Below are 14,953 nucleotides of genomic sequence, written 5' to 3'. Positions count from 1 at the left end.
ATTATAAGGTCCCAACGATGCTCTAACTGTTAAGGGTAATTCTATCATTGAAGCTACAGAATACCTCCAGGGTCCTAAGGCCACTCTGGAAGCAGAAGGTTTCAGGGCTGGAGCTCACCCCGGCCTGGGGGTCTGTGCTGCTTCTGATATGGGAAGCAGCCCGGAGTTGCTCCATTATTCACACGTGCAGGGCCGAGCCTGCCAAAGCCACGTGACCCCTGCCTCAGTGCCGAGGCCGACCAAGCGCTGCCGGGGTTGCTGGTTGTTTTTAAATCAGTGTTTCATATACTATTTTCTGATGCTTCTGAACCAGCAGTCATGGAAACTGAGATGACGCCTCTCCTCTTCCCTTAATAGTCATTCCCCGCTTGACTCCCTCTAGTTGAGATTTCAAGATCATTTCTCTACTGAAACCAGCCCAGAAGGTCACCAGTGGAGGTCTAAGTGCTGAGCTGTTTGCCTTCGCCTTCTTAGTTCTCGCTGTTTTTCCCTCTCCTAACCGCCTCACTTCTTGAAACCCACCTGCCCCCTCAAACTGCCGTGACAACGTGCCCTCCGGGTCCTCGCCTCCCTCTGTGACTGTGGGCGCTGTGTGTGCAGATGCTGTCAGGCTGCTGTTGTTGCCTCTAATGTCTCCCCTGGAAAGCCCCTCCACTCCTCCTTCGCTGTCAGCTCTGGTGGCCTCACGAGTAAAGGGAGGGAGACATGCCAAGGTCAGCCTGCACTCAGCCCACCCCATCTCTGTCCTCTGATCCCACATGTCATCACTTGGCTCTGGGGCCGGTGAGGCACAAGTCAGAAGCCTCTGCTCCTTCCTGACTTCCCCTTCCACTGATTTCCACTTCACTGCGGGCTAGAGACTGAATATGCTCTGCCCACTGATGTTCCACACCCACCCAGTGTGACTCCCCCGAGTTCTCCACACCTCCAGCTGGACCTCAGGTTCAGGGACTTGTCTAGCTCTTCTGCCAGGACAGTCACATTCTCCATAGCCTCCTGGCCATGCCCTACCCATCTATCCCCCGGCAGTAGGTTCCTTACACATTCTAAGTCACAATGAAAGGTGACCGTGGTTGTTATTTAGTATAATGATGGTTCTCTGATCTTGGTCTGGCATCTGAGGGCATCTCAGCACCTGGCCTTTCCCTAACTCCCCAGCTTCCCTCGCACTGCCTGGACAAACTGGACCACTGACTGCTCTCCGAATGCTCCCTTGGACTTGGCTCCTCCGAGCTTTTGCTGATGCTGTTCCCACTGCCTGGAAAGCCCTCCCTTCTCTTTGTGAACATGTTGTCTCTACCTCATTTCTACTGAGAAGCATCTAAACGGAAATGACACCTCCCCCGCTGATGTCCCAGCACGCGCCTCTCTGACTCAAGTGACACTCATCCTTTTGTTATTGTGGCTTGAGCACATTCCCAAGGGGAGGGGGAATCACGCATTCCAGATTTTTTTTTATCTATGTCTAATGGACTCGATGCATTTGTGTTGCATGCCAGCATGTGTGCATGAATAAATGAGATGACTCTTCAGTCTTTAATCAGCTCCAGCAAGGCCCAAGTTGAGCTGAGCAAGTACAGAAAACAGTCCCTCTGTGTGTGTGTGTGTGTGTGTGTGTGTGTGTGTGTGTGTGTGTGTGTGTGTTTGAAATTCTTGGATTCCAAATCTTTCAGCAGAAAATTGTTCCTGTTAGATTTTGTGAGGCATTTCATCCTGAAGAGAAAATGAGAGAAACATTAAAAATTATATTTATTTTAAATTAAATGAGGAGTACATAAAACATTTCTGTTGGGGGGAGAAAATTCAAATAAAAACTAAAGCTCTAAGTCAGAGCCATCCAAGGAACTTTCTGCAAAGATGCAAATATTCTATATCTGTGCTGTCCAATAAGGTGGCCACTAGCCAGCTGTGGCTCTTGGACATGTACTATGTGGCTAGTGTGTCCGAGGAGCTAAATTTTAAATTTTATTTAATTTAAATATCAATGAGTAACTGGTGGCTACCTTGCTGTCTCATCCCTAGGCCTCCCGGTCCGGGCCCCATGCTAGAGGTAACCACTGATCACCCTGTGCTGTGTGTTCTTACAGGTCTCTGTGCAGTTACAGCCTATTTTACACACATACTTACATAAGCGCCAAGTCTGGCCAGTGAGTGTTGCACACAAATGGCATCATGCCATGTGTGTTCGGCAGCCTCCTTCTTAAACAAATTTTTATTAAAGTATAGTTGATTTACAATATTGTGTTACTAGTTTCTGGTATACAGCAAAGCAATTCAATTATGTATGTATTCTTTTTTATATTCTTTTCCATTATGGTTTATCATAGGATGTCAAATAGCTTCCTATGTTGTACCGTAGGATTTTGTTGTTAATCTATTTTATAAATAATAGTTTATATCTGCTAATCCCAAACTCCTAATTTATCCCTCCCCCACCCCACTTTCCCCTTTGGTAACCATAAATTTGTTTTCTATGTCTTAAATCTGTTTCTGTTTTGTAAATAAGTTCATTTGTATCATATTTTAGATTCTATGTATAAGTGATATATGGTATTTGCCTTTCTCTGTCTGATTTACCTCATTTGGTATGATAATCTCTAGGTCCATCCATGTTGCTGCAAATGGCATTATTTCATTCTTTTTTAATGACTGAGTGATATTCCATTGTATAAATATACCACGTTTTCTTTATCTATTCATCTGTTGTTGGACATTTAGGTTGCTTCCATGTCTTGGCTATTGTATATAGTGCTGCTATGAACATTGAGGTACATGTGTCTTTCTGAGTTAGAGTTTTCTTCAAATATATGCTCATAAGTGGGATTGCTGCATCATACGGTAATTCTATTTTTAGTGTTTTAAGGAACCTCCATTCTGTTTTCCATAGAGGTTCTGCAGCCTGCTTTTAAATTAACAATGTGTTTGAAGAGCTGTCAGAGTGATGCCCTTAGCTCTGCTTTATGCATTTCAGCTGCTGCAGTGTCCATTGCATGGATAGTCCCTGGTCTAGTTATCAGTCCTCTACTGATAAATGTTTAGGTTGTTTCCAAACAAAGTCACCAATCCATTCTTATGTGCTTCTCTATGCATATGAGCAGGTGCAGGTACTGAGAACAGGATTTCTGAACCAAGGAGAGGAAAAGTACTGATATTCCACTGTGGTCCTCCCAGCCCTGGTTCTCCCAGCCCGAGCATGTAGGGTCCGGGCCGACATGCCCTCCCAGCCCCCGCGTCTGGGACAGTGAAGGGGACCTGTTATTATTATTACTGTCATTTTGTAGGAAGCTGGCAGCTGTATTCTATTCCGATCTCTGTTTTCACTCCCCATGCTGAGAAGCTGAAACCTAGATTTTTATCAAACAGGCTGTGATGAGCTCTGAATATACTAAGACATTAATAACAGCTGAAAGATGACAGACACAGACAGCATTCATCTGCGAGCTGAGTTCAGTGCCGACTTGAGGGCAATCTGTAATGCTGAGTGCCCCACATGTGAGTTAGATTTCTGGAACCATGTTCATTAGACCCATCTTGGGGCACAAATATAAGATAACTGGGTTTAAAGGTCCATGTATTTGTGAGCATTTGCTCCTGAGTGTGGAGCAAAGTAAAGCAAAGTTTCATTGTATGATCTGTACCTGAGTCACTGTCTAAATGAGAAAAAGGAAGCCCAGGCCTTGGGAATGGCTGGGAGTCAGTGTAAATTAACGTGAGGAGAAAAGTGCTTGCCTGCTTCTGGTGGCCACAGTATGCAGTGGCCTTACGCAGTTCTTTCCCCCACCAATTTCAAAGCATGCTTAAGTAAAAATTATTAAAGATTCCACCCCAAGTTTTTTCCCAATGGTGATTTAAAATTCAACCCTGGGGGCGTTAATGATGGCTGAGCTGGGACAGAAAATCGAGGATGGAAGTGGTGAACAGCCCATAGCATCCTTTGAATTAGAAATGTCCCACCACAGCCAGGAGCAGAAAGCGGCCAGTGAGCAGCAGAGAACTGGGGAAATGGGAGAGGAGAGAAGTGAGCACAGGTAAGGGGGCCAGAGGCTCAGGGGGAACAGACCCTGCTCACCAGGCTTGTAGACAAGCAAAGTCGGGGTAGAGGGGTTGCAAATATCCATACAGCGTTCATGAAAATGAAGACAAGGAGAAAACTGATGGTGGTTTGATACTTCAACAGCTCAAACTGTTTTCTCCTTGTACCCTGTCCTAATTTAATCATAATTATCATAGCTTAGGGCCGTGATGTGGATATAGTTTAGTATATCCACATATATACCGTTCTCATTAAACACTTCATCCTAGAAATTTTTTCCATGCTGTCACCTAGTCTTTAAAAGTATGCCAATGAGGTTAGCACTTAAATTATTTATTCACATGCATTTCAGCCAGCTGGCGAAGTTTCTCTAGGTTCCTTTGTTTACAGACGTCATGGTGGTAGTGTATCCTGGGCCTGTGATTACTAGACATCTGACAGTACAGTGCGGATGCTGGAAGGCTTCTTCCGTTATTTGCCCTCCAGGTTTGTAATCAGCCTTCGGTGCACTGATTTTACTGGGCAATGTTCAGACTCTGGCCCCAACCTACCTTCTTTCTCTTGGCTGGTCCCAAGCCTTGCACATCTCTAGGGTGATGTGATATTACTGATACTGTCATCCCACAGTGGTGGGAAGAGCTTCTAATCCCATTTCCAGGACGAGTGTGGTTAGTGTGTCACCACGGACGGGGGTTGGGGTGGGGTGGGGTTGAGGGGTGGGAAAGCATCCCCATCTCCATCACTAGTTCGGAGCTCTGGACTCCTGCCCCCTCTCTGTGCTGTCAGTCACAGCCACGGGCTGTTCTTACGCAGGTTTGGCCCATCTGGCTCTTCCTTTCTCTTTCATTTCCCACTGCCTGCATTTCCCTGTGTCTTGGTGCCAGCTCCTTTTCTTGATGGCTTTCCTTCTTCTGTTGTCTCTAAACTCAGGTTCAAATGGCCCAATTAGTCTTTTTTGTTTGTCTTTGGTGAGGGGAGGTAATTAGGTTTCTTTATTTATTTAAATGGAAGTACTGGGGATTGAACCCAGGACCTCGTGTATGCTAAGCACACACTCTACCACTGAAGCTATACTCTCGTCCCCCATTACTCTTGATGGGTCTTCCTAGAATACACTAGTTGCATCCTTTCACACCTCCTTTTCTTTTCTTTCTTTCTTTTTTTTTTTTGAGATGATAGACTTTGTTTTCTTATTTTTTATTGAAGTGTGGTCAATTTAGAATGTTAGTTTCAGGTGTACAGCAAAGCAATTCAGTTATACATAAACATATATATACGTGTATATATTTTCTGTTTATTTTCCATTATGGCTCATTACAAGAAATCGAGTATAGTTCCTATTTTATATATGGTAATCTGTATCTGTTAATCCCAAACTCCCAATCTATCCCTCCCAAACCCATTCCCCCTGGTAACCACAGTTTGTTTTCTATGTCCATCACCCCTCCTTTTCAACAAACCTTCAAACAGCTGTCCCTCACCTGCAAGATAAAGTCCGGAGTCCTTCCCCAGGAGGTCAGAGCTTCTTGTGCCCTAAGGACTCGCAAGACTTCTGCTTGGAACCTCCTCTCCATCTACCCTGAGCCATTCCTGTCCCTGAAGAGGCTGTTCAAATTCTTGAGCCTTAAAAATATTCATACCTCTTGACTCAGTTTTTGGAAATCTATCCTAAGGAAATAATCCAGAAAGTGAAAAAAGCTGTAATGTATACACACTCATTTCAACGTTATTTTTAATAGCATGAAAGTATAAACAAGATGAGTGTCAAATAATACAGAAGCCATTCAGGAAATGATTATAGGTCTTCTCCATGGAATTTTAAGCCACATTAACAGTGATAATTATGATGACAATTCAGCAACAGGAAAAATACTTATGAAGTAGATGAAGAGACCAGAGCGTTCACATATATGGAGCACCTGCTGTGTGCCAGCTCACAGTAGGTGCTTTGCTCATTTCCTACAGATGAGGAAACCAGCAGAGGGCTTGGATCTGAGGTCACACAGCCCATAGTCCCAGTTTTGCTTAATTCCAAAGTGTGTTCTTTCTGTGCTATAGAACACAAAACTGTATCTACATTGTGATATAATTCCTATTTGGACTGACAATACTGAGGATGAATCTTTAAAAACTGTTTCCTGTGAATATTTTTTAAACTATTCAACAGTTTTATTGAATGCCCATTCTACACTGATAGCTAGATGCCAAAGAGCTCCCAGGCAAGCTTGAGTTCCACAACTACGTCTACACATAATCCTTTACTGAACGGTTTCTCTTGCCTGGACTGCACCTCCTCCTCCCTGACACATCCTTAAAGGCTCTGCCTAAATTCTACTGCCCCTGAGAAGTCTTCCTTAACCAACCCAGCCTAAGGAGCATGTACTTCCCTTTGAGTCGCTGTAACACATGAAACTTTCCTTGAGAAACATCAGTGCACCCAGGCCGGCTTATATTTTATTTGCTGATTGTGTCTTTTCTGTCCAGCTAGGCTGTAAGAGCCCCGAAAGGGGTTGTGGGAAGGCTCTGGCATGACACTGGCTCTTGTGCCCTCAGGAGCAGGCAGAGTCCTACGTCAAGGTCCTCTGCCAGGTACCACCTCCACTCAGAGGAGGTCTACTCTGCCTTGTTATATGCCACCTTCTAAAAAACTTCTTATTTTGAAATACAGACTCACAGGTTACTGCAAAGAAATGTACAGGAAGGGCCCCTGCACCCTTCTCCCCCAGCCTCCCTCAGTATCAATACCAGGAAATCAACATTGGTACAATCCACAGACCTGGTTCAGATTTCATCATCAATTATACATAACTTTTTTTTAATCATCTATCTTAGGAATTTTTTTTCTACTTAAGCTTTTTCTAATTTTCTTTTGCTTTATATCCCCTGCCTGACATATTTACTCTCACTTCAAATCTCTATACACACCATTGCTCCAAAGTCAGAGGGCCTTCCTTGTCTGTTCCTGGCCCTGTTCCTTGCTCCCTGCGTGATCTTGGGCAAATTAACAAGCCTCTCTGAGCTTTGGTTTTCTCACCTGAAAAGTGACAACACCTCATGAGATTTTTTAAAAACTGTGCTTAGGTTAGGCATATAATGTAATAGGCTCTCAGGAAATATCTGTGTTTTCCTTCTTCCCTCTTGCTACCTGGGAAGCCCTCTTTCTCACAATTGAATGGAATCCTTCTCTTATAAATAACGTTCAAAATTAGTCTCCTCTGACAAGTTCCCATCCCATCTCTAGTTACCTCAGCAATCCCATTCTGTGGACATGTAACATTTAATTAGAATGATCCTGATTGAATGTTCCACATTCTTGTTGCGTGTACTTTCGTTTCTATTTTTGCCTCTCAACAGTGCGAGGTATTTGAGGGCTAAGACCTCCATGCTTTAGTTTCTACACGTCAACAAATTAGATAAGAGCCTAGGTTTGGTGCCAACTGCAAAACGAGGTTAATTGTATCGGCCTCATGGACTTTTCCCCTCCTTTTCCCCAGATTTATTGAGATATAATTGACATACAGCTCTGCACAAGTCTGAGGGGTATAGCATAATGACTTGACTTATATCTATTGCAAATTGATTACCACAATAAGTTTAAACATCCATCTCCTTATACAATTACAAAGAAAAACATTTTTTCCCTTGTAATGAGAACTGTTCAGATCTACTCTATCATTAACTTTATTTTTTTAATTTTATCTTTTATTGAAGTGTAGATGATTTACAATGCTAGTTCCAGGTGTACAGCAAAGCAGTTCAGTTATAGATATACATATGTATTTTTCAGATTCTTTTCCATTATAGCTTATTACAAGAAATTGTAGTTCCCTGTGCTATACAGTAGGGGTTTCACAGACTTTCTGTAAGGAGTAAATGAATGAACGCAGGTGAAACAGCCTGGTGCCTGGCACAGACAAACTGGAAACACCGTAGCTGCTGCTGGTGGTCATGGTGACACCTGCTCAGTTGTGTTTCTACTCAGAGATTCGTCTCTGAGCATCCGAGAGGGGATGTATGTCTACCTGGATTTGGATTTAGATTTATTTTTTTTTTAATTGAAGCATAGTTGATTTACAATGTTGTGCTATTTGTGCTTCACACTACAAGTATAAAATAAAACCAAAAGCCTTTAAGGATCATTCTTGCTCTGAAATTCCATTTTATTCTATCCTGCCCTCTGTCTCCTAAGTTAGGGAAGATTTTAATAATTATTATCATAATAATATCAATGATGACAACTGCTAATGTTCTTTGAGTGCTTATTATATGCCAAGAAGTCCTAAGAACTTCACTTGTGTTAATTTATCTAATCTTCACCACAGCCTTCACCACAGCCTTATGAAGTCAGTTCTGTTGTGCCCGTTTTGCAGATGAGTAGCCCGAGGCACAGAGAGCCTTGCCTAAATTTACACAGCTTATGAGAGCTGGAACTGGGGTTGGAAGTCAGGTTGTCTGGTTTCTGATAAAAGTTGGGATACATTTTTTTCCTGCTGTTAGCGGTTCCAAGAGACAAGAAATGGGAAAACATTCTGTTCATTTTTCTCTGTTACTCAAGCCCAGGGAAGCTCACAGTTAGTAAAGAATAGAAGCCCTGACATTAAATCAATTGGGCACATTTCTCTGTTTTTAAATCCCCATCCTCAATTAAGGTGGCAATCAGATTAACCAAGATTGGCCAGAAAGCATTGAGCGTATTGGAAGCGAGGGGGTTCCAAAAGGTTGGGCTACAGACAGCTACTGTTGTCTGTGAATTCAGACATAGTCTGGTCCAAACTGTCTCCCCAGGGAGAATTCAGCTGCTGTTTAATTCCATTTCCAATAAAATCTGTCTAGAAACTCGGACTCTGCCTCCTTCTCCAAGCACATTTGCGTCAGCACCTCCTCCTGGTCTTTCAATCTCGACTCTTCCCTGGACAACAAGAGCCAGGTCCTGGCCCCAGCAGATGCCACCTCCCCGGCACTACTGGCCCTGCAGCCACATGGCACCATATCATTTCCTTACCACGGATAAAACTGAACCAGGCTCTCCCTGTACAATTCCTGGCTGTAATTACCAAGGGCAAATTGCTGCATCATTCAGAATAATGAAAAATTGGAAACAGCAATGAGAAATGATTAGATCAGGGCCTGGGCAAAAGATGGAATAGTAAATAACCATTAAAATGAGGTTCTGAAAAATATTTAGTGAGATGATAGATGCTCACAAGATAAGAAGAAAATGGGTTTTAACACTATACTGTATGATCCCAATTTTATGTGTATATTTAAAAAATATGGATAAACACAGAAATAAAAACTAAAACAAATACATTAAAATTTTGACAGTTAATCATGAATAGTGTGATTATAAGTGATGTTTATATTCCTTTTAATTTTTTCCTATTTTACAAACATATACACAAGCATGTATTCCTTTTAAAATCAGGAATAAGGAAAAAGGGAAAGAGAGCAAAGGAAACCTTTTTGGTTTTCTTAAATTTTTCCCCTTTGAAATGCTGTTGATTTTTCCTTTCATGGATTCACCAGTACTTACCAGCTCTTACCAGCTCTCTCCACCCCTAGAGATCCAGCTCAGTCTTGCCTCTTCCAGGAAGCCTTCCTGGACTCATCAAACTCCAAGAGATTTCTTCAGTTTTATGGACTTCTTAGTCTCATTGTGATACATCATCAACTTTAAATGTGGATGCGTCTCAACCAGAGAGTAAGTTTTCTGATGGCAGAACCTGTATATTTTAAACTTCCTCCTGTTCCCCACTCCACCCAGCAAGTACTGTACAAAGTGCTGAGGTTCAGTTAACATCAGCTGGACACAAGACCTGGTCCTCACAGGAGGTACTTGAATCTAACACCCCTTTCTCTCTGAACTTTGTTCTGTTTCCTCCAATTCATTTGAAAGGAGTGTCTGTGCCATTAGCTGTTGGTTAAATTTTATTGTAAATTGTTTAAAAAGAATTCAGTTTGCTTTGGTAGGGATACACAAGCCCAACCCTTGCCTTTACAAAGGAATTGTAAAGCTAAGAAAATAAATATGAACTATTTTGAGCAAAAAGGCATTTTTCTTGGTGAATGGGGATACTGGCATTGATGTTTATAAAAAGGAAACCAAGGTCTAGGAGAGGAGGTGACTTCCCTGGATCTCACGCTGATCAAAGGCATCACACGTCATGACAGCTTTCCTCAAGTCCTGCTGGGCTCAGAATACTGTACCGAAGTTAGAAGGAAATGAGACCTGAGGAATTTACAGTTTATCTGGGGGGAGAAAATACGAGTCCCTGAAATAACTTAGTCTGAGCAAGCAGTGGTGGAAGACTGTGTCAGCTCATATAGTGCAAAGGATATACAGAAGTTAGGTGGCAGAGGGGAAAGTAATGCTGAGAGTTATTAATGAAGGTCTTCCAAGGAGGACTCAGCAGGTGCCAGGGTATGCCAGCATCCCCCCTCACCCCATACTCAGTGTGATGACTTCAAGGCCTCCAGGATCATGGCTCTGACTCTCAGGCTCCATCACCATCTCTAGCTTCCTTGTCACCTGAATGTCCTCTCATCTGCAGCTGTGGGGCTGTCCATGGCTGGATGGTTACCCTACTCTGCCCCTCAGATTGCCCAGCCCTCCTCACAGTTGGACTCTGATGTGGCCTCTGGCGGCTGGACAGGGGCTGTGCCAGGAGGAAGGATATGAAGACAGAATGACCCCACTGTTTCAGGACAGCTCCTGTTGAATGCTAAGTGGAAGGGTTGACATTTAATGTAACCGTGAGCCATACAAACAGCTTGGCTGTGAAGCAAACTAAATAAAGCAAAGATTTGCCTCAAAACTACCTAGAGAATGAATTGAAGCAAGGAAACTGGCCAAGTGACATTTATAAGGACTGGATATTAGGTGTCAAGTAGGTGTTCTGGCAAGGTGGCTGTGGCAGATGAGAGCACAGGATGAACCTGAGAAATTATTGAGGATATATTTTGGGGAAAGTGATGGGAGAATTAGGGGAGCCTTATGGCAGAAAATCACATGCTGTGTGACCTTGGGCAGGGCACCTAACCTCTCGGATCCTGCTTCTTTATAAAATGAGAATAATGGTACATACCTTAGTGCATTACTATGAATATTATACAAAATATTTGTGAAGTGCTTGGCCAAGTGCTTTGCGTAGAGGAGGTGGTAAACCCTTGCATTTTTTAGATATTAAAGATCAGCATGACAGGGGATGGAGCAGTGATGAGGAAGAGGAAGGAATCTATATCTAAATGAAGTAACAATGTATCTCAGGGGTCCTGGGAGATGATGCTGAGTTCGAAATAGGGAGTTGGGAGGAAGTGGGCCTAGATGTTGAAAAGCATGATGTGTTTAGTGTTTGAGAATTTTTTGCTTTTTTCAGACCTCCAATCACCCTATGTAGTGGGCAGCTGTGATCAAGGGGACAGATCAGTCGAGGAAATAGGATCAGGCAAGCAGAGCAAAAGAGAAGCAGGGCTGCAGTATGTAGAAGTCATGAGGACACCCTTGCTGCCAGATGAGCAGTCCAGAGTCCATGGAGGCTGCCAGCAGCCATGAGGTCTGTTATCACCTGCTGCCAGGCAGAGAGCTGGGCCAGTGCTTCTCACCCTGGCTGTGCGTCAGAATCAGAGGATCACCTCTGGCCCCTCCTCAGAGACTCAAGGGTGATTCTGATAAGCAATCAGGCCAAGTCAGGAGCCAGCAAGCGGGGCTTGGGGGGTTTGGGGCTGGTCAGCAGCGGGCCGGAGTGAGGCAGGGGCAGGGCAGAAGGAACCCTGACCCCAGGCTACCCACTCCCCATCCCCCATACACATACTTAGAGGGAGACTGGCCCTAGTGAGCCTGGCTTCAAGAGCCACAGGTGGTGGCAACCCCAGAAGACAGGCTGAGCAGGATTCAGGAACTCAAGCCAACGGTTCTCCAATAGAAACATTCCCAGGGGAAGGTATAGCTCAGTGGTAGGGCACATGCTTAGCAAGCATCAGGTCCTGGGTTTAATCCCCAGTACCTTCATTTTGAAAAATAAAATAAAATGTAACATTATTTATATATATGAAGAAAGGGAACATTCCCCTGAGTCCTCCTAGGAGAATTGCAAGCACCTGGAGATCTTCTGCTAAATGCGGATTGCTTTCCTCTCAATCACACACTCATTCTTCATTCAGCAGATACTTTGGCACGCAGAGCGGGAGCTCCCGACCAAGCCCTCTATGCCTTATCAGAGAGCAGACCTTTATCTGCTGCTTTGATTACCTACCCAGGAAGTGTGGAGTGGTTCTCAAGGTATTCTGCCTTCTGGCTGAGATTACAAAAAATCTCTTTAGTTATATGATCCATTTCTTTTAAAGTAGAGCAGATAAGATGGTAAATAGCTTTGGCTTTATTTTCCCTAATAATCCTTTCTTGTGTTTCTTTCCTTAAATTAGGACATTGTCAGTTATGTGGCTTCATAGTTGTCTGCCCCATCTTCTTTTGAAAGTTAGTGTGGTTGCTTAAAAACAAACAAAAAAGCTATTAACTTTTTCTGTACTCCCCCTGATACCCCCCAAAAAACAAAAAAACAAGGCTATTAATTTTGCTTCCCTACCTTATTTTCCTTAAAACTGAGTGTGTAAAGAGTTAAAAACAAGCAAGCAAACAAGCTCCAGAGCCCAACATAGCAGAACAGTTTGCAGACATTTGTATACTGGTTTTCTCATGTAAATACCCTCCCCCAACCCAAATGTCTCTAAGGTTCAACTGTTAGAGATTATTTTGTTTATCTATAACATTTAAAAGATGCATATACCCTTCAGAAGACTATCGATCAGCTACTAGCATCTTGTGAATTAAATAATCAGATCACTGAGACAGGGAATTTTGATTTTTAGGGGGGGTGCTAATAAGGGCATGTTTCTGGAATCATGTGGGCAGCATGAAGTTCCCAGTAGGGCCTTAAGAAACGGGCAGAGAAATGAGAAAAAGAGAGGGAAAAGGCTTTATAGAAAAGTAGTGGGTGGGGAAATAGGAAGAAAGTGGTAGAGGGAGTGGACAAGGCAGCCATCTTCGGGGGGCTCTGCTCCTCCCGTCCCTTTTTGCCTGGAGCAATCAGGTCCTCTCTCACAGCACCAGTGGTCACTGAGGGCCAGTGACCAGCTCCAGCCCTGGTCTCTCCCATGAGCTGGAGCCCGCCTCACGACTACCTGGATGTTCCCACCTAGGTGTCCCCACTCCCCCAGCCCCAGACACCTCTGTCTCCTCCATTTCAGTCATAGGGGTTGCTGGCCTCTGGTCCTTGTTCAGGAAAGCCCACAGTCATCTTTCGTACTTTCCTCCTCTTCCTCCTCACAGAACCCCTCAGGTCTTGCTGATTCTGCCCCTTCCTCTCCTGTCTGGATAACATCACTCAGTTCGGGTGTTTGCCCCCAACCAGGGGTGATTCATTCACACACTTCTGTCTCAAATTTCTATGTCCAATCCCATCCTTCATGCCACCTCTGGACTGATCTTTGACGTCACCCACTGCTCACGAGGTTCCCAAAGCTCCCAGTTAACTTAGGCAAAACCTAAACTCTTCAGCCTGTTGTTCAAAGCTGTCCTCAGTCTGGCCTCAGCCTGGTCTTCTGTATCTTTGCTTCAAGGGAGTTAGAAAAGGATGAGCTGGGGAGATGTTATCATTTAATCCTCACCACAGCCCCTGGGAAGGAACCATTACCATCTTCGTTTTTCATATGAGGGAACTTCGATTTAGGTTAAGTAACTTATTCAAGATCAAACAGTAAGAAATAGGAAGGGCTGGGATTTCAATCTAAGCCTGTCTGACCCCAGAGCCCAAATTCTTAGCTACTGTGCTCTGGTGTTTTGCAAACCCAAAGTGTGGTCCCTGGACCAGGGCCATGAGCATCACCTGGGGCCTGGTGGGAATGCAGAGTCTCAGGCCCTGACCCTGATCTTCTGAACAGAATCTGCGTTTTAATAAGCTCCCCAGTTGACAAGTGTACAGTTACAGTTTGAAACTGTAAGGGAAGAAAAAGTTTTCCTCGGCCCTCTTAGTGTCCCTGGCTGGGTCTGAAAATTAAACTGCAAAGACAGAGTAACAGGAGAAAAGCATCCAAATCTGATTAAATTTTCGCGTGTGTGTGGGAGCCTTTACAAGAGGATAACCCAAAGAAGTGACCAGAGAAGGAAGCTTTTATACCTTTTAGACAAAGAAACAAAATATTTGTGAAGAATTGACCAGACAAAGGTGTTTGGGCTACGGGTAGTAAATGGTGAAGAAATGACTAGGAAGGTAAGAGTTAGTTTCACAAGGTTTGTTTGCAGATTCCTCTGGTGACTTCTTAAAAGGAAGAATCTTCTTGTCTCCAGTAAAAGGAGAATTTATTTCCCATCTTTAGGCAGAAAAGGGAGAGCTTTTTCTGCCTTTTGCTGCTGCTTAATTGACTTCAGCTGGAGATAATCTTTATGTCAAAGAGGCATATTTTGGGGTGACATATTCTGTCTTTTTTCAAGATGCACTGCCTTGGTGGTCCTTCCTCTTCGGTATAAGCCTTCCCTAATTCGATGAGCGCTAGCGCATGCCTTCCCTGGTATAGTAGTGAAGAACATCGTGGCCTCTAGAGGTAGACCTGGGGGGTTCAAATCCTAGTCCGCCACTTATTAGCTGTGAGGCTCTAGCCAGGTTAACCTTTTGGTGCCTCAGCTTCCACATCTGTAAAATGGGGATAAAAACAAAACCTATCCCATAGGGTTGTTGTAAGGATTGGACGAGTTGATGCCTATAAAGTATTTTAGCCCAGCGCCTGGCACAGGAGTAAAGTGTCCACTGTCCTTTTCACCTCCATGAATCCTGCCCCCATCTTCTTGTCCCTCCTCTCCTGGGAAGCCTTCCCCCAACCATCAGAACTCAAGGTGATTTCTCCCTTTCTAGATTCTATGTCAAATGG

At 43.8% G+C, this 14,953-nt stretch overlaps 1 protein-coding gene across 5 annotated transcripts in view; it reads left to right on the top strand.

Annotated features, from left to right (window-relative positions):
• EFR3B (EFR3 homolog B) overlaps positions 1–14,953 on the top strand; it is an 80,688-nt gene that overhangs the window by 16,391 nt on the left and 49,344 nt on the right. Inside the window, exon 1 of one of the 5 annotated variants that reach the window (XM_031466683.2) lies at positions 9,656–9,734. The exons of the other annotated variants lie outside the window; for them this stretch is intronic. The gene's annotated coding sequence lies outside the window, so the exon portion shown is untranslated. Of the gene's footprint in view, positions 1–9,655; positions 9,735–14,953 lie in introns of those variants that run through there. 5 annotated transcript variants of the gene reach the window in all.

This window comes from Camelus dromedarius, chromosome 15 (assembly GCF_036321535.1).
Source record: "Camelus dromedarius isolate mCamDro1 chromosome 15, mCamDro1.pat, whole genome shotgun sequence".
Lineage (NCBI taxonomy): Eukaryota > Metazoa > Chordata > Mammalia > Artiodactyla > Camelidae > Camelus > Camelus dromedarius.
This window is presented reverse-complemented; position numbering and strand designations above follow the sequence as displayed.